The 21043-nt window shown below is 38.9% G+C and overlaps 1 long non-coding RNA gene across 1 annotated transcript; it reads right to left on the reverse strand.

Moving 5' to 3' along the window:
- Window positions 1-12272: 12272 nt before the first annotated feature.
- On the reverse strand, window positions 12273-17266 carry LOC116788544. Its single transcript, XR_004357677.1, has 3 exons — window positions 17039-17266; window positions 15699-15701; window positions 12273-12282 (listed from the first exon to the last, which is right to left on the reverse strand). It is a non-coding gene; the product is annotated as an uncharacterized LOC116788544 (long non-coding RNA).
- Window positions 17267-21043: the final 3777 nt, after the last annotated feature.

Consider the following 21043-nt stretch of genomic DNA (forward strand, 5'->3'; position numbering starts at 1 on the left):
AGCCCTCTTAAAATCAATAATGCTTTGGAACATTGCTTTGCTATCTTGCTGCAAAGGAGGACTCCATTGATTTTGGTGTAACATCTAACTGAGAAACAATGTACTATATATTCTTAAAATGAAGTACTGGTACCTGACAACATACAAACTTTTGTGATTGCAGAACTCCAGTCAGTACAGATTTTAAAGTCTTAATTTGAGCTATACAGGAATCAAGCATAATTCGTAAAAGCTTTGAACAGTTTTACATACATTAAAAGGCTAAATTAGTTTACACAATAATATGATGACTAGCATCTGAGCTGGCCTGTTCTATAGGACTGAAATGGACTATCTGAAGAGTTGGTAACAGTGTACTTAGAGAGACAATGTGTTTAAACTATACTTTTTTTACCTTTGATTCATCGAGACAGCTAACCAGTTCTAATGAAACACTGATGCAGTTCTGACAGTTTGATTTTGGAGTTTTTCTTTTTTAGCTGTATAGAACTGACAAAGATGTTATAATGCATAGTGAAAAAATTGCAGAACATCTATTCCCTGCTATATACCTACATGTCTGTCATCCCATATATATTTATAAGTCTTTGTAAGTGTACTTTCTATCATTACAAACTCTAAATCAAAAACACACCTAGAAAAAACAAATAACTGTCTTAACATCTTCTTCATAGTCATTGTCTATAACTACCCTAATAACATGTTGTGGGGTTGTTTTTTTTTAATAGACTAGATTGGGCTCAGAGGAGACCCTTTAAAAAAAGAAGGTCAGGTATAATTGAAAGGTACTAATAACTGGCATTAGTGTGTCTGTTCAGCTTATTTTGAAAGGTAAAATAGGGTCTTTTTTATGATAAAAAAATACAGAAGTAGTATTAAGCAGTATGTTTTCAGCAAAGGTTAAGATCTGTGAGAGAGGTAATGGAGGCCTGGGAAATGAATTGTAAATAAACAAGGTACGCTTGGGAGGTGTATAGTTGCAGAAGAAATAACTTAAAAATTGAGAAGCTCTTTCAGTCCTCAGTTAACTTAGTTCAGTAGGGTTGTAATGCTCTCAGATTGGAATCGATACGGTGGTGATTCAGGTATACTAGATTTAAACTGCTGAACTTTTAGAAACTATACACAATTTTGCTAAAGATAGAATCAAAGACTCCAGCCCTGAAATTCAGCGTGCTGCAATATCACTACAGGCTTGAGCAGACCAAGAGAGCTTAAGCATGAAGAAGTATCTTTGTTTTGTCACGAATTCTAGGTGTCACTACATAAATGACATCCAGAACCTAAAAGTGTTGTGGACAGATGGCTGGTTTGGGTGCCTGGATTCTTTGCGTGGTCTCAGAGAAAGTCAGGCACCTCAGAGAACAGTCTAGGTGATGGAGGATAGTTCAGAGTGAATAAGTAGGAAACACTAAATATATGGGTGTGTCTGAAAGGGAAGGGATGGCTATCTGGATTTCTGCTTCATAATTCTTACCTGAGAAGAGGTGCCTACTCTGCTTCTTTTCTCAAAAATAAAACATAGTTTTAACTTCATGTGTTTGCCTTTTCTTTGAACTAATGTAGTGGAGGGAATATGGGGATACAGGCTACTCCAGGAGGCAGCAATGTGGGAAGACACAGCAGGTGCTGCTGACTTGTTGAGAGGAGAAAAGATGACACAATTTTCTGGCCAGAAAGGGTGGGATGGTGACATTTTCTAGCTTCACAGTTAGAGACCTGATCTAGTCTTGTGAAATACAGCCACTGAGTTAAATGTAGAAACAGTATTTTGTTATGTGTTATGCACTGCCTTCATTTATTTGGTTGAACATGACTGTTACAAATAATTAACAGTGACTGATAGTAGCCCTTCAGTCTTGACAGTGTGCAAGACTGGAGATTGCTTTTAATTTCTTTTAGCCTGAGTTTTGAATTTGGGTGTTTTAAGGCCATTTCAGGAGTTACTAATGCTTGTAGTGTTAACAGAAACACCATGTTTGGATATTATGAGTTTTCAGTTTTAGTGAAGAGATGGAGGTGTTTTGAGACTGTTTAAGCCTTTGCATTTACAACCACTTTTAAAAGAATATGTTTTATATGCTGCCTCTGATAACATATGTTGCTAATGTTGTGCCCTCTGGTGCAAGGATTAGCCTTTTGTCATCCCTTGGAACAAAGCACAAGCTGTAAGTAAAAAACACACAAGAGTGTTATTAGACATTACCAGATTCAGGTAGAATCTAAAGTGGGACTTCTTTGCTCTCCTAGTATAAATGAGTGAAAAAGACAGTTTTACTTAAACCACTGTTTTCACTATTAACCAGAAAGCATATCTGAAAGGAAATTTAGTAGAGCAAATCTGAAAACAATAGATGGCTGAGAAGCTCTGCTAGGTTTGACAATAGTCACAGACTGTCTTGAATCCAGAGAATAAACAAGGCTCAATGGGACTTGAAAACAGAGGCATGTGACTGTTACCCCTGGGCCCCCTTCAGTGACTTTTTCTTATCTTGGCTTTGTCTGTGCTGCTTGTTCAGATGTCAGGCTCTGCCTATGAATCTGTCTCTGGGTATGTCTAGCACAGTGAAAATGGAGACCTAATCTGGTCTGTGATCTGCCTCCATTACAATTAATAAATATCATGATCACTCAGCATCCATGTTATGTGATATAACTAGCTCAAATGTCTTCCTTTTCCTGCATGGGGCAGCTATTTCTCATCTGCTTTCCTTCACCTCCCAGTGTGTTGCCTGCATTCATATGTGTAGAATGTGTGTACAGGAGAACATTTTCCCCTCTGGAGGCTGCTACTCTATTTATTCAAGAGGGGGAGGCATAAACTGAGCCATTAGTGGGAGAAATAGAGCCTGAGCACACAGCAGCAACCATTTTCTAATGAGCCTATTTGTACTGGGCCAGCGGGTAGCCCTGATGTTGAGTCAAACCTGAGAGTGGATCTGGCAGCCAGCCAGCGTTCTGCTGAGAAGAAGCTGAATTATGCATCTTATTTAGTACATTTATTAAAAGCTCTTCTAACATTTCCAGGCAAAAGTCACAAAACAAATGCTAGTATCACATAAGAGCCTTGCAGTCCTGAGCTACATTTAATACATTACAATTCCCTTATAATTGTTTTCTGTTGTTTGCTGAGCTTCATCTCTCAATGCTGTTTCATAAATTATTATGGTAGAGAGATATGAAAGGGAAGGAATTCTCCCTGAGGTAGAGGTGTGGAGGAAGATGATTAGCGCCTGTGAAACTGATATGGATCGTGCTGCCTCCCCGGCAGGCCTGGGTTCAGGCATCAGATCAACCTGGCATTTCAGGTTGGGGGTGCCCAGCTCTGTCCTGATTTGGAGCAAAGCCTGCCATTACAGCCATGGCTGCTCTGCAGAAAGGCAGCTGCCGCTTGGGTCAAACAGTGTAGTGACTTCTGTTAATTAATCTGACACACATATGCTGACTGATCTCTGGCAAACACTGTAGGGTTATGCATGCTCATGTTGAAAATCTCCCCCCCCCCTTTTTTTTTTTACAACAAATCCTTCTTGGATTTGAGTTGATAAAAAATACCTCCTGGATAACAGCTTACTTCTCATTTTGTCTTTCATTATCCCCTACAGCCATATTTTGCTTCTCAGCTCCTGTATTCCTCCCTTAGCAGGTGAGCAGTTCCTACAGGTGTTACTGTTTGGCCTTTCATCACAGGAACTGCTCTATGCACCTTTGAGCAACACTCAGTAAATCTGGATCCTGACAGTGCCTGGGTATAAGTCCTGATCTGAATTTTCATCCCTTTAAAAAACCTTTTATAACCAACTTGCTGTCTCTAATTTTTACTTTATCCAAATGATCTCTCTAGAAGGGCATATTAAGGTAATGTTCCCTTGAGATGGAAAGTAATCAGCAGACAGCATTTTAAAAATTGCCTGAAAACTCAGAAATGATCCCGATGTAGTAGAAACCACTCCAGGAAAGCTCTCTCTCTTCTGTATAATTGTTAAAAAGTGGGATAAAAAGTATGGCATCACCCTTTGGAGTGGCAAGAATTTGTAGAGAGTAGCATATTACTGCTCATTGAATCATCAGACTTCTTACATAAAGGCTGGTACTGGTAACCTGCAGACAAATTGACCTTTTGTAGTAGTGTACACGGAACAAATGGGCTTCATGTCTCAGATTCCTATTCCACTTTCTTCTGAATGGGTAATATTCAAGTTTGCTTACTTTTTTTCAATATTCAGTGCCCTGTTCAGTTGATAAGAGTTTAAAGCACAGGAGTATAGGCAGAAAGGGAAAGAATTACCTGTTAGCATTTTATATTTATCATTAGCTTTCCAGCTATTGTAGGTGCATCTGATTAAACTGCCAATTGTAGGAGCTGCACAATAGTTAAGGTTGAGGACCACGTATTATTTAAAGGTCAATTTCTTTAAAAGACACAAGTTTTCAGTTGTCAGATTTAACAACGTGACCTGAACTGTTCCCATGCTTAATGTCGGCTTGATGCAGATACAGTTTTTGAAAATGCAGTCCTAAATGGCTCTGTGTTTTTGAGAATGACAATAGGGAAAATGAAGTTTAGTTGTTTTAAATGCCATCTTGCTTTGAACAAAGAAGTTAATGTTTGGCTTAATGAGAAAATCTTTGGAAGCATGTTTACATATCTTCTACAGATCCTGCATAGAAATTTGCAGCTAAATTCTGAGTCTGCAGTGAAAGCACCTCTGTGAGACATGATCAGAACCCCATCTATGACCGTAACTTTGAAATGCTGCACTCAATGTCATCTCTAGAGGCAAACATTTGAAGAAGCCTGACAGTCAATGAGTACCTGGGAAGTGAGACAATTAAAGTTGTCCATGCAATTAATTTCCTTCAGTTAGATACATTTCAGTCATGATCTTATAAACACTTCTTTTTTGGTAGTAAGGTTTCTGTCTCATTTAGAACAAAAACTGTATATATTAGGAGCTTCTTGGTAAAACCTTGAAGATACTCAGAGGTGGTGGGCAAATGACAGAGGAGACAGCAGAAAAAAAAGTATGGTTTCTTGATTATTGCAGCTGAATTCTGGGGAAACTGAGGAAGTGGTTCTCTTCATTCAAAGCAAATTACTTACATCTAATTAATGAAAATCTGGTTTATTTCACTTTCAGAATGCCTTGATTGAAGACTCAGGAATTTCATAGAAGAGTTGTTGAACGAAAAGTTGCAGGAAAGACTATGGAAATTGTACTAGGAGAATATTCAGAACTGAATATTGAATAAGCACTGAATGAGAACTCTAGCAAATCAGAGGCAAGAACCATGAAATGCCTTAGACACCTGGGTGCCACTTACTGTCCATGCTCACCTTTCAGTTAGTAACTTCATCAGCAACAGGACTACACTAAACACAGAATTTAGGGTACAATTTTTATCCCAGTCTGTCTTCCTTGTGCTACCTCTTTAAATGTTGAATTTGTTTATTAATTCACAAGTGGGGCTATGGAGTTAATTAGGCAGTTCTTAATTTTGGAAGCTCAGTTAAATGACTCACTCTGAATTATTTTGGGTAGTACTCTCACTGTTTAGTTTTAGCGGTTATAAAAGTACACTTATAAGTGTCAGGATGTTTTTAATTCTTGCCTAATTTAGGTTCGCTAGAGGCTAAATATAACTTTTAATAATTTATAAACAGACAAGGCATATGTATAAAGATCACCTAAAAGAAAGTTACTGGGTGTATGAGCTAAGGACTGGTAAATTTCAATGAGAATATTATTTTTTCTTTTCAAAGCTCCATCTTTGATGGACTTGATTGTTCATGAAAGCAAGCTGAATTAAGCACTTTCTTATTGGACACCTTAGGTGTACCACTTGCTGTGTGCACCACCATGGCTGTGAATATGATGCTATAGGGTGAAAGTGTCCTTTTAGATGTGGGTATTTTTTTGTCATAATAGGTAATAAGGTTTTCAAGGTAGTTTAATTTATCAATAAAGCAAAAAAAAAATTATTATACTCCAGCAAACATTATAATTTTTCAGTTATGAGTCCTAGGAGAATTGCTGTGTGTATATGTGCAGCTCTTTGTGACAGTATTGATATAACTTACCCAAAGGCCTTAATGATGATTTAATTTGGTTTCCACAGTAATCGTGTAAGTTATTAGCATAACGTTTGAATTCTACTAGTAGCTTTTTTTCCAAGCCTTGTCTGACTTTTATATGATTACACACTATGTAGACTAGAGTGAAGATCCAGACAAAATGGTGGATAAAACCAAGGTAGTTAAATACCAGTTTCACAAATTATGTGGGATAGGATATAAATCACAGAATGTGGCTATCCAGGTTCAATGCTGACATGCAGGAGTAGGCTATTGCTTCTTAGGGTTTTAAGGCTGTTGTGGATTGCACTGCTTGCATTCCCAATATTTTTTTCTCTCACATGTTATGTGAGTCAAAGGGACATTTCACATACTAAAGATGGAATCTTTGTGACAGCATGATCATCTGCCTCCTCCAAGTGCTGCAGAGTGGGTCTGCCATGCATTAAATAAAGGACCAGATCTTTGTAATGCCAATGTAACTTTATGGCTGAGGATTATTTGTATTTATAGCATCCATAAAGCAATTTATAGTCCTTCTGCTGCCTGTTATTTTGTGCTTTTGAGCAGAAAGAGTGGACTGCAATGACTTAAAATGCTACTCAAGCGTGCTTCAAAGGTTGAAAGGCTTTCTGGGTCACAGGTAATGAATGTGAATAGCAGTAATAACTACTTTTTTTGTTACCTTGTACTTAGAGCTTTGCCTTTGGGCTGCTGATCTCCCTGGGGAGAGCAGATGTTAAGCATGCCTTGGAGCCTGCATGTTTTGTAAGCTGCAAATCAGGAAATGGAGGTGCTGAGGTGACACTGGTGTCACCTACTGGACAGTGGTGCTTAAAGCAGAACTGAAGTCCCTATTCTGTCTGAAGGTGTTACGCAAATAGTTCTGTTTTAATCTTTGTAAATCTGGAGGAACTAGAAGACTGCTACTCAAAACTAAATTTGAAGCTTAGGGGTTAGTCAAACAGGGGAGTTTGAGGACAAAGGCACTGTATGTTGAAAAAAGGGACAGAATTTTTCTTGTTTAATCTTGCTCCTACCAAAGGAAATGGTGCCTTAACCTCTGCATGGAGGGTTACAACGCCTTCTGATTGTGGTGATATGCATAGTTACTCACATACATACAGGGGAAGAAAGATGGGGAGAGAGGCTGAAGAATCACTCTGCACTGGTACAGACTGGTGTTGGGGCTGCCTCTCCTTGAGTACTGTGTGCAGTTTTGGGCACCACAATACAAAAAACACATGAAGCTATTAGAGAGTGTCCAAAGGAGGGCCACGAGGATGGTGAATGGTCTGGAGGTGAAGCTTTATGAGGAGCGGCTGAGGTCAACTGGTCTGTTTAGCCTGCAGGAGACTGAGGAGAGACCCCATTGTAGTGTGCAACATCCTTGTGAGGGGAACCACAGGGGCAGGTATTGACCTCTTCTCTCTCATGATCAGTGGCAGGACTCAAGGAAATGGCATGAAGTCGAATCAGGGGAAGTTTAGATTGTATATCAGGAAAAAATTTTTCTCCCAAAGGGAGGTTGGGTACTGAAACAGGCTCCCCAGGGAAGTGGTCACAGCACTAAACCTGTCTGAGTTAAGAAGTGTTTGGACAATGCTCTCAGGCACATGGCGTGACTCTTGGGGTGTCCTGTGCAGAGCCAGGAGTGGGGCTCGACAATCCTGGTGGATTCCTTCCAAGTCAACGTTTTCTATGATTCTGTGAGACTGGTGAATGGTAAATTACCACAAAATGATTGTGTGTTGGATTAACAACAGCATGTCCATTTTTGCTTATTAATGTTAGCTAAAAGATACCGTGCCTCTGTAAACACGAAAAGAATAGCACCTGACAGCAAGAATTTAAATACTTTTTCTCATTTTGGCTTCACTGATGTCTCCAGAGGACACATTAATCAAAGGGGGTGGGAGGTATAAGAATAAGACTATAGCATCATTAAACCTTAAAACAAAGTGCCTTAAGCCTATCTATTTTTTTCTCCAGATAGCAGTACTAATCTGTTCACTGAGCTGTGTAACTGAGGCACACTTCAATTTATTTTCTAAACTGTAGGAAATTTTGAGAAGACATTGTACACTGCAGTGGTAATTCAAGAACTGAAAAACTGCTACAATAAATTGAATACAGGCAAGTGTCTGTGATAAAAAAACACAAAATCAAAACCCAACCAAAAACAGAGAGACAACAAGGATGTCTCTTGGCATGCTATCTTTTGTCTCTTGTTGGCCAGGGGTCTTTCATGATGGAAAACACTCTCTTACATATTCTCTGAGGAAGTATACATACTTTGACATCCAGTGGGCTATTTTGCCATAACTGTTTTCTTCTTCTTCTATTGTGAGTAGAGAGCTAAACAGGCATTCGTATCTGCTGCCTGAGTCTGCTACAGATAATTTTTCAATTTATATAAATAAATAACCTGCCAAAACTAATTACTTCTCTTCAAATTCTAAATACATTATTTCTCCTTTCCCACCCCCACATCTGTCTTGGTTTAATTACTTTTGCATCAGTTGACATTTCAGGAGCTGGTTTGGTCTAAAAAGGGATATTTGTATATGTCTTGCTATTTTCATTTAGCTAATTAAGATTGCTGCCTTTTTTCTTGGTATCTGGAGGCAGAAATAGAGTAGATGGTCATATACTGTTGCTCTGGATTTGATGGATAAAGAAATTGTTGTGATCCAACATTACCTACTAAAAAATTCCAGTAGAAACACTCAGGCTACAATTTGCAAAACTAGTGGGTTGCTTTTCAAAAATGCTCATAAGAATTAGCCTCCCAAATCCCATTTCAGTCCATGGGACTTGTCCTCTATAGTCTCTGATGCATGATTAGTCTGTGGAAAAGTTGATTCAGGAATGCATTGCCTGACATTGTTGGTTAACAGTGCAAAATTTAAGTGTCAGAAATACCAGTGAACTACATAGTCTTGAGTGTGTCTGGGTCTTTGTGGATTACATGAAAGTATTTATGCTTTAACAGAATTCATATCATGAAGCATCCCAATCGTGACATGATGTTACACTTTTCTTTATACATGTTCTTTCTTTGGGGTTCTTCAGATTTAAGGTTCTGCTCCTGTCTCACAGCATTGCTTGTATAAGCATATACAATCTCAAGTACTAGACTCTACACAGGACATTTGAGAAGAAGGTTTGTCATCAATTCTGCTGTAGAGGTACTAGCACTAGTGCAGCACAGGGAAATCTAGTTTTGTCTCGCTTTTCCCTGAATAGACCTGAACTTTCTTATTCTTAAAGCAAGCATCTGATGAACTAGCTATGAGGAATTTTATGGTGGTAGAAAGAACATATTCTTCTTATGATTCATTTCAAGCTATTTCTCTCTAAATGAAGCAATTAAATGAGCAGAGAAAGCCAATCTGAATTCAGCATAAATATGATACTTCCAAGTAGGTCCACAGTTGCTGTGGTTGCAAGAATGGGTTAAGTCTGCAATTGCACTTTGTGTAGAAAAAGTTGTTATCATTGCCTTTTAACCTGCTTCCCGCCTGGTGAGGGAAGGGATGACTTGTATGTCTTAATCCAGATACTGGGGACAGCAGTTTCCTACAGATATGCTCTAAAATGAGGTGATGAGGATTACTCTGTTCTTGGCCACTGTTGCAGGAAACATTCAGATAATCTTTAAGGACCTGTCCAACCAACCCATTCTATGATTCTCTCCAACTCCCATCTCTCTGGGAGTGATGTGCTTTCCTTGGACATTCTTACCCACCTCACTTCTTACTCAGCCTATCTCCTTCTCTCCAAGGATGTTCTCAGGCTAACAGAAACACTTAGACTTATGGGTCTTTGTTTCTTATCGTACCACTGAAATATATATGATTTGGTAATGGTAGATGGAACTATATCTTATGCTGTAATTTGCCTAACAATCTTCTTTATTTTCTTGTCTCATTTCAAAAACAGCTCTTCCAGTCTCATTCTGCTTCACCAAGGTTAGTGTCTTTGACCGTTGCAAATGGGGGACACTTAGGGAGGTGAGATCTTATTCAATCACAATTCAACTGAAGTTCTGGAGACAAGACTTTACTTAGTTTTCACACTAAATAACATTCTTCCTGTTTACATGTCTGAGAAGAAAACAAATTTCATTATGTGCTTAATATACTAAAATTTTAGCTGTGCTTTTGATACCAAAGAACCTAGTCTTTCATATATCCTGTGGGAACACTCTAACTATAACATCTGAAACCCCTATTTCTCAATGCTTTCTGAGAAGATCCTCAGAATACATATTTATTGTAATCCAGTTTATCTTTGAAACATGTTAATTAATCCATTTATATTTAAAGGCACTTTTGTAAATACATTTGCTAAGGCACCTTGTAACTTACATAATTTGTTTCAAACAAAGATTTATGTTACTCTTTTTCATACAAACAAACATAAATAATTTATCTTTCTCCTATATATTGTAAACAAAAACATGAATAATTTTATCACATACTCTGGTATTTCCCACATGAACAGAAGTGATTTGCTATAGTCCAAGTTAGCCGTGAAGTTAAAATCATATATTTTTTTCCTTAGGCTAAATACAGTCTCTTGGACTGTCATTTTCAGCTCTAAATAACCTAGTTTCACTTTATCCCTGTAGAAAGTTTGTCTTTAATTTTTAAATATTACTCCATTTGATCAGCTGAAGAAGTTCCACTTTTACTCAGGATTTCCTATTCTTTTAATACCTTTTTTTTTGATGGTAAGTTAGGGCCTATGATAAGCTGGGGACACTGACCATAATTATATTGCACAAGGTACGGTACGCAGGACACTGCCACCTTCAAGTCTTCAATTACCAATCTATTGCTGCAATATTTTGGTTGATAGCACAGTAGCAAGAAAACAAATACCAGTTTTAATGAATTATTTAAAAGTAGATATTTTCCATGGATTCTTAAAAAAAATATCGATAGTGAGCTAAGCTTTTGACAAAACTTGCAGGTTGGTCTTTCATTATGGATTTCATCATGGACAGATTGACAACAGCAAGGAGAATTTTAAGAATCTTGTGACTAAAGTTGTCTTCATTTTCCTGGCAGCTCTTATGGGCATGCAGTGTATGCAACGAGCATTGAGTGCCCTTCATTATGTGCTGAAGTGGATATGTGACTGTGCCAGGAAACCTGCCCCACTAATAGCTTGTTCCAACAATGGAATAAACAGCTCTGCAGCAAGTCCTTCAGATAGGTTGTTTCTCCAGACTGGACACTCAAGGTTTGTCCTTGCTGATTTTGTCATCCATTATCAGTTCACTGCTGCTAAGCATGGTGCAAGGACTTGGCTTTCCGTGTTTTGGGACCTAGAAGACTGAACAGAGAAATAGTCACAAGAATCTGTTCGTAACAGCCTAGCAGCTTCCTTACTACAACAACTGTGGCAGCATAGGAAGTAAATTGAAAAATAGGAAAAATTCTGAAGGATATTGGAAGTGGGGAGTGCAGTCTGCAATGCCTGGCATGATCAAAATACAGAGAGAGAAATGATGAGAGGGAACTGTTGACTGACTCTGCCACAGTATGGAAAAACTCTACTTCTCGAAATTCTAATGGCTTAGCACAGCTATAGTTGCAGTATATCAAATTCTACTTTATCTCTCACCTTTCATTGAGGCAGGAATTAAGAATGAACTTTAGAATTCGGCCTTTGATCGATATGATGATTTGGCTGGGATTTGAATTACCATATCTCTGTGCCAGTCCCAAATGTGCCCAAAATATGTTCCAAGGAGAAATGATCCTACTGTTACCTCATCCTGAAGTGCAGTTCTGCTTTTATTTTCCTTGCCATTCAAAAGTATGCATGTTCTTGCTTCAAGGTCTACTCCACAGTTTCCTGGTGTGTGAATTTAAGAACCCATTTACTTCTACTGTGCTTATCCTATATGTCCTGCATGTGACAGGACCCTGGTGCCCAAGCATTTCTGAAATAAACAGAAACTTACAGTACTTGCTTCTTTCCACAGTTATGCAAAATTTTGCAGAATCAGGTCCTTTGATACCTGTTTATACACTCCTTGTGCTCTCCTACTGCATTCCAACCAGATGGGTAGATAAGGTCCTCATATTTAGGCTAAATTAATCATAAACACCCTAAATTTGGATTCTGGAGGTAGTTGCAGCATCTCACTGGAAGTGTCTGCAAACACATGATCACCATAAAGCTGAGAGCTGCACATCCAGGAAGGATGCAAATGCCACAACAAGATGATCTTTCCCTGTCTATAAAAATTCTTTCATTAATGCATAATGCATAATTCCAAAGGGCTTGTCAGACTTCTCAAGACCAGGCAGATGCAACACTGAGAATCATAACAGGCCTCATATATTCTTACGTTTCATGATAGGCATCTGATGCATGTGAAACCTGACAGCTGTCGTGGCCCCATTGCTAGAACCAGAAGAGATCATTAATGACTGGGGGCTTATTTCTGGACCCCTCAGGCTCATATTATATATTCTACCTTCATTCTTGTTCCAGTCAACAACAAAAGAAAATAAACAAAAACTGACTGAATGAATCCAAGGGAAAAAACATATTATCCACTATTTTATCCATACTTATCACTTGTGCTGTCCTTGTGCTGAAGAAAGGGCTCATCTACCTCTGCTGTCTTTTTTCAGATTTAGGATGCAGTGGCAAAACTTACTCTAATTTTTATCAGCTCACCGGGCAATAACATAATATCTGTTGCTTCTGACTCAGCACTGAGGGCCATAGGCTAAGGAATTGTTTTTTCTCCTGAGTAAATTTTTTTATGTGACAGCCTGGGAAGGAGAAATGTGATGGCTATCTTGAGGTATGTCTGTGTTAAACTGATCTTAGTTGTACACAACTGGATACACTTCTTCTGGTAAAAAACAGTTCATCAACAGGTTCCAGTGTTTGAAATTTCATATTGAACAATTAAAAAAAAAATCAGTTATGTCAAAACTTTTGATGTTTATTAATACTGGTGATGTTTGCTAGTGTCAAAACTTGAATGTTGACTTTAATTTCAATTCAAAATTAAAAAATACTGTTATTTTTCACAATAAATTGAGATAGTCTTTGAGGTAATTAATCCAATTATGTACCCATGGCCAAATTTGCGATGTTTAAGAGATGAAAGCAGAGAGAAAAGGTCTGTGGTGGTGTCCCTAGGACACATGTAGGTTGGCTATGCTGACAGCATGCTATGCAGGTAGTATGTATTTCATTTATGAGGCCAGAGATGGATCTTCTTCCCACCAGGGTATATCAGGCTGTGTGAGCTTTGAATGTCACCATGTGCATCATGGCAGATAACCAGTATTTTCCTAAATGATGTGGCTGTTGGCAATAACTATGCTGCTCCATGTAGACCCTGCTGTCCCAGAGAGCCTGAGAGGGCACTCAGTGGACTGGCTACAAGTGGAGATAACTGTGAGGGACAGACTGGATGTTGTGATAATCAGTTCTGAATTTTTGTGTGACTTAGGTGCACAGTGTCATTGTCAAAGGATCCATGGTGTCCCCTGGTCTGAAAACATGCCTGTGTGCCCACTCTCCCTCCTGTTTCTTAAAGTCAAGTGCAGGAGTCACTAAAGTTCATTACACTTGCCTTCTGCTCTGGAGTCTAGCACAGACCTGGTGGCAAAAATAGTAAGAGACAGCATTGAAAAATAGCCTTCATTAGTGATATTTGCCTCTTTGTGCTAGACATAGTTGGAGAGGAAGAGGAAGCACATCTTAAATTAGAGGCCCAGAATGTCAGCTGAATCATGGGTAATGAATGTCAGTTGGCCATGGGAAAGAAAACTGTGCTGAGGGGCACTGGACCATTACTTTCAATCTTGGGTCCACACATGGGACTTTAAGTTGCAACAGGCAGTGTATGCATTAACCCACCAGTAGCTCATCTTCTTGAGCATCCTTGCTACCACCTCATATATATGAAGAGGTTCACTGGTCAAGAACTACTTTCTTATAGATGTCCATGATGATTGTCCTTCATTTCCCTATGACTTTTTTTTTGTTTCATACGATTTCCCCCACCACCAATTCTTTGAGAGAAAGAAGTGTCAGGGTCCTAAGTGCACCACTAGGTCTTTGTTGCCCTCATCAGCCTCACTATGGACAACTCCTTCCTCTGCCCAGATGTGCCTTCTTCTCCTTGCACCAGGGACTCAAGCCGTGGTACCCAGTCTTTGCTGGAGTTATGCTGTAGGTGTGCCTGTCTTCAATTGTGTTTCCTGCTGTTCCCAAATTGTTTTTCTAATTTTGTCGGTTGATCTTAGCTTTGACTCACTACCTTGCCTTTATCTGGTGGCTATTGAACTCCTGATGCTGGAGTTCAAACCTGTTGCAGTCATCACCCCTGCTCTGTTCACCCTGTTTGGGACTGGGGGACTGTGCCCTGCTGGTCACATTGCTGCACTGTCTGTGGTGTGGTCACCTTCAGAGTACAGCCCTGCTGCTTTTTTGGATATACTCTGCTCTTTCTTTGCAGCCTTTGAATGTATTGATTGCAGAGTGTGCTAAGATGTGGTTATACATATGCATGGAGACCTGAGACCCTCCTCAGAACTGCTGCAGTACCATCCCACTGCCAGCATTTGAAAAGGATGAGATTTCATCTGCACGAGTTAATCTGAAACTTTTCCTGACCTGTGCTAGCTCCTGAGCTGTGCTCCAAGTCACTATAATAATTACAGGTGATTATCCTTTTCTTGTCACCATTCTTATTTACCAGTCTGGAACTAGTCAGGTAGTGCAAAAGTCTGTTCTTGCTGAGCATCAATTGATTGCACTTAAGAAGACTTTTTACCGCACAGCCCCTCATATAGAGTTCCCTGCATAATTTGCTCAATAAAACTCTTACAGAAACAGCATGTTCTTTCAGACTTCAGAGTATTGTGTGGATAAAGTCCAGTAATTGCTGTGAGGGTTTCTTGAACATAACTGTAAGTAACGTAATTTTTGGTTTTTCTTTCATACTTTATCCCCCTTGCTGTGAGGAAACACCTGCTATTTTTCAGCTTGGTTTTCACTACTTCATCTTGAAATCATGTTAACTGAGGTAATGAGAAGAAGCCATGAAAAGATCAGAAAGATAAAACCTGTATTCTGACACATATCTTTTTTTATTTTTTTTTCAAATAGTATGTTGTATTTGTTTTTCCCTTGCAGATTCACAACAAGCCCTGCATCACCTCTGTGCATCCTGTTGCTTCACATTGTGTTGAACTCAACCATTCCCTCTGCTGTCTTCTTTCAACACATGCTGGTATTTGTAGTGATAATCAGCTCATGCAGTGAAATGCAGAATGATTCTGCTAGCCCCAAAGGAGCAGTCAGCTCTTCAAATTTGAGTTTAAGGAATTTCAGACAAATGTGTCATTTTGCCTCAGAGACACTTGAGAGAGCTTTCAAGGCCATTCTGTGAAAACAAAAGCAAATGTGATTGTCATGAGGGAGAGGGGTTTGCCTAAGAAAAATATATTCTTGTCTTCCTGTTACTGTGCTGGCTCTCTCTAAATTGAGATCCTAACTGTTAATTAACTTGAAGTGTATTCAGATTAAAAGCTCCTAGCCTTTGTAAAAGGGAGAAAAAAATTCACCAAACTATCTTTTTAATGCAAAAATATAGACTCCAGCTGTCCCAGAGCCAAATATTTTATTTACCATACTGAGACCTATAAAGCTGCAATCTCTTGCACGCATTTCTCATTTGATGGGAGCTTTGCCAGAGATTCAAGAACATGAGGTTTGTCCCTTGGCTTATCTTTAATATGTGTTAGTTTAGGATGTGTGAAAAAGACTGATGATTTCACAGACCCTGAAGTAGCAGGTTTAATGTCATACAGTGCATGTTGTTTCACTTAACAAATCTATTGAAGTTTCTTAATGTTTCCTCAAAACCTGATTGTAAGGAGCAGTTTTCTTACCTTCCCTACTGTTACACTGGGTTAGATGAACTCTTCTGTGTGTGGTTTACCCACACGTTCAAATGATAAACAAAACTCAATGGTGACATATTCAGATGATGTGTTCTATTAGAAATAGGATTCCTTTTCACTCATGTCTCCTGCCGTAATTTGCGCAGAGTCACAAAGGTGAAAAGACAAAATAGTCAATTACCTTATTGAGGCAGTTTGTAAGGACTGAAATGGGGTCTCATTAAATTTATCATGGACATTTTCTTTACCATTTCCAGCTTCGATAAAACAGTCAACTTTATTCAAAATGGCACTTTTGTGTTTTGCTCACTTTCTGCATTGTTATGCTTTCTGCTATCACATATCTGCCGTATGGGAAATATATTTTGCCCCAGTGAGTCCCCTAGTTTGGTAATGGGATATGAAGTTCTTTAGGCTGTCAACTGTGTCTATGAATCCACTTCTGTAACTAAATGTTGCTATATGACTGCCTTTCAGTGACCTATGTGAAAGGTGCGTCTTGGTTCAGAACCACAACAAGTTGGCTCATACTGGTCACAACAACCACTAAAATGTCATTTAACAGAAAGCCCAGATGAGAACCTAATGCAAAACAAAAAGGTCAGCTTCTGCTTCACTTCTTATATTCTTTAAAAGCAAAATTCCAATTGCAACAAAAGGTTGAAGAGTCAACCTTTTGTTACTTTGAGGTAAGAGGGGTTGCTGATGAGGCATATGTTATGACCCGCCCCAGAAAAAGGGAGGGGGGTAACTCAGGTTTTTATCAATAATTCCCTTGGGGTGGATTAGAGTGAAATGACACTGAATAATCGGTGTCTGAAAACATATACTGGCAAGGTTTATTTTAACAATTCTGTATCAACAAGCATGCTAACAGTTTAGGTGTTGTCATAAAACAATGTAACATAAAGATAACTTTTGGGGGAGGGGAGAAACTGTTTAGGGGAGAGGAAAACTAGGATGAGAGTAAGGGAAAAGAGAAGCTGAGAATACAAAAGAAATGGACATAGTCACCGCCCACGGGATCCAGCGATGCTTGAGAGCGATGGTCATGATTCACAGGCGGTGGGGGAGAAGGAGAACTCCCAAATTCTCCAAGTCACCAGTCAGTTTATATACCCTCAGCATGCTTTTGCACCTCCCTGGCATGAGGAGTTGTTTGCCTTTTAGGGCTTAGCACTGGAGGGAGGGATGGGCCCGATTGGCCACCTGAGGTATCTTCTTGCCTTTTAGGGCTTAGCCCCTCTGAGGCAACTTCTTGCCTTTTTAGGGCTTAGTCCACCTGAGGCATCTTCTTGCCTTTTTAGGGCTTAGTCCACCTGAGGCATCTTCTTGCCTTTTTAGGGCTTAGTCCACCTGAGGCATCTTCTTGCCTTTTTAGGGCTTAGCACTGAGGGGATGGGCTCAACTGTCCATCTGGGGTATCGTATTCCCTTGCGTTTTTAGGGCAAAATTCAAAGCCTGCAAACTCCTGGAGTGCATAAATCATTAACTATTTCAGTCTCTGACAGCATATTTCTTTGGCTCTACATCAGTCAGGAAATGGTTAAAAAGCAGTTTGGGTTTGCAGGATGTACTGTCAAATCTTTATCTGTAAACATATTTTAACAGCTTCTGAAACCTTCAACTGCTTAAATCTGTGACAAGATGCATTAAATTTGTACTCATGGTTTGGGGATGCTTTATGGAGAACAATGCAGTCTTCTGTTGGATCAAAGCTGGCATGACCAATAGTGTTCTAGTGAGAGGGAGTTTTGTGTTACTGATGCTTGGAAACTAGACAAAGAAGGAGGTTGCTTGTTTCAAGGGTCGTTTTTTTTCAGAGCAGTGAAGGATGAGTGTGTCATTATATCACCAACAGGAGTACGTGAGAATTTTACAAATTTGTTCAATGCTGTAAAGGTGAATTTCTTATTTCCACGGTAAAAGATTATTCCCAATGAGTAACAATGTTGACTGCAAAGTGCTGTTGCCCTTCACACTTGTTTATATGGCAGCTTTTGTTAACTTCCTTGTTCAGCATAGTAAGAAAACTTTCTTTAATAACCCTTAAACACTGCTAAGAGTTGTCAAAGGATAATAAATAACTGCTAGTAGAAGTATGTAAATATGAAAGTGGAAACTCATTAAAAATTTTTAAAGAATATTTATTCAGTTTTTAATGAAACGTCACACCTCAAAAATTAGTCATGCTTTAGGGTCACAGCAAATGGACAAAAGCAAAGAAAATTGTGAAGAAGTTATCATTTATTGAAACATTTCTAGTCTCATACAGCATATTTAAGGAGTGGAGAACTCATGTGAGTGACTAAACCTTTGTTTGTTCTTCCTCAGCCTAAATTTTACTGAGTTCTTCTCTTCATAAACCTTGGGCTTGCTCCCAAGTCCAACAGCAAATAAACACACAACTAGCTCGCCCTGGACTGAGAGTAAACAATTCTGTGTAGGATTAAGGAACATACAGAGTTTCTGAAAACAAAAGGAAAATAATATATTTTTTTGTGTTTGTTCATTAGGAGAAGAAAGGGACAGTTATTGCATGTATACCACAGCAACCCCAGGCTAGCTGAAGAAGAGACATGTCAGCTTCATTACTTGGAAAAAGGTTGGAAGGGGTTCTGCAGGAATCATCTAACCTGTTTAGTATTACAGGCTGCGATATCATGTCAGTATCTAGCGAGGCACGCATGTGCTGCTGCATTTTCATTGTTTTCCTCACAAGAATGACCTTGAACATGGGAAAGAGAAAATGGATGACTGCTTGCTTTTCTGGAATAGAGAGAAAATGTTTTCTGATGGCCATAGTACATAGAGGAACATGTTGCTAACCAGCTCCAGCCTCACAAGCTAGTGCTTAGTTTTCTCAGGTTTTTGATTGCTAACTTCAGCTGCACTGTTTTTTTGATTACAGACTGTATGTGTGCAAATAGAACGTGCAGTGGATAAAAACATATACTTCTAATATGAATTGCATGCCTTGACTAAATAACACCATTGAATCAGTGATAGTGGAGGGAAAATGAACAGAAGAAGCTTGGCAAAGCAAAGGCTACATCTGCATTGCTGCAGCTCTGGTACAGTCTTTCTGTCTTGCTTATCAATGGCATGTGTTTTACTCCTTGTACCTTGATGCTAGAAATACACTTTGTCTCTCTTAACTTGTTCTTAAATGCTGTAATCATTCATTGGAACTGATAGGTGAGAACTACTTCTTAAAAAGCCAATTTTACATGTTGAGATTCAAGTACTCTGGACTTTTCTACTAGTGTTCATTTCTTTAAGGTAGACTCTGCTTCACTGAAGTCAGGCTTAGAGGAAGCTTGCAGGGTGCATTTTAAAGAGGGGAATGAACAAGAGGAGGCAATGTAGTAAGATCACTTCCCTACTGTGGACCTTAGATGACCATGCTTGGAACAGATATACCCAATTTTCTATACCTTGTTTTTGATGTACTGTTTTCTGTCTTCATGTGCCACTTACAAGTGCTGTATTTCTTCCTTAAAAACTTGTGTAGCTACAGTTTAATGTTGATCCTCTGCCTAGGATATTAAACTGCCTAAGCTTTTTATTTTTGTGTAGAGTGGTTTGATTACTGAAATTCCATTATTGTCAAAATGTCTCACTGTAACACAAACCTCTGTTAGCCCTTTGTCTCCTGATGCGTGTAACAACCTTTATTAGTATTGTAATGTCTTTGATTCCTGTCTCAAATGTAATGGAATTGCCTGCCAGATGCTTGATAGGGCTGCAGAATATCTTTGTATGTTCTCTAGGTGCTGCTGTCCTTATTAAAGTCCTTTCTGGTTGTTCAGAAACTATCAGAGTTCTCTTTCATATTATTGTTTCCCCCTACTGCTTGCAACACCTGACTTTTGTTTTTGACAAAAAGTTAGTCTCTTCCTTTTCTTCATTTATAGAATAATCTTTCCACAGTGCCTTCATTTCATTTTATCTTTCTTTTTTGCGCTCCCTTCCTGCAATGTGTGCTACATTGATATACTTCAAAACCCTCAGTCCTCCCCAGCAAGGTCTGAGCAGCTCGATCTTTTATTTCTAGTCCTTAGTTTTTGTTTTGATTTCATTTGTTTTTAAAATCTAGTTAATGAAACTCCACCTACCAAAGTTCTTTATACCTTTTTAAATGAATTCTTTTGTGTTTGTATGTCATTATATACCTACTTGAACCTTGCTGCTGCATAACATCATTTAGAGTATTTACTAGGACTAGATTTCTCTTCTACCTTTTTTTCCTTTCATAGTTTCAGAAGCAGTGACCACTGCTGCACATAGCTATCTAGACCTATAGGCTACCTCTGTTTCTTAGAAAATTGTTATTCTGAGAGCCTACACCTAAAGAAATCAACACCTTGTCCTGCAAGTTGCAGGGGCTTAGGAATGTGAGAAATAGGATTCAGAGAGTCATTGTGGGCTTTTATTTGTGCTGTATTCTGCTTCATGATATATGATCAATCATCCTCATGTGTTTTCAAAGACTTTGTGCAACTTGCTCTATTTTCAGGCAAATCAATCCCTTTTCCGCTGATTGAAAAAACTAGGAGGGCTCCAGTTCAAAAAAACTTAATACTTGCCCAAATGAAGAAATAAAAATCAAGTAAAACAAGAATGAGCTTGGGAAAACACAATGGTTGCAGGCCACAGTCAAATAAGAGGGCAACACTCTGTATGACTACAACAGGCATTCAGCAGCAGCAGCAGCACTTTTCATGTTCCCTTAAACCTGTTCAATCCTTCTGGCTAAGGGATTTAGTAGAAACCATTGCAGAGGTACAAACTGTACTGTTAAGAGTGTTCTCACCACTGCTTCTTGCAAGGGATGCTTAGACTGAGCTTGGCATTCAAAGAGGGTAGAGAGTGGGCAGATAGTTTCTGACACAGGTAGTTGCTATGTGGCTTTGGAAGAATTACTTCTAGAAGCATGAAAACCCTTGTCATCACTCTTCTTTCTGATATATAGCACAAGAAACTCCAATCATCCTCTCTTTGCTTCCCC

Source organism: Chiroxiphia lanceolata, chromosome 6 (assembly GCF_009829145.1).
Source record: "Chiroxiphia lanceolata isolate bChiLan1 chromosome 6, bChiLan1.pri, whole genome shotgun sequence".
Taxonomy (NCBI): Eukaryota; Metazoa; Chordata; class Aves; order Passeriformes; family Pipridae; genus Chiroxiphia; species Chiroxiphia lanceolata.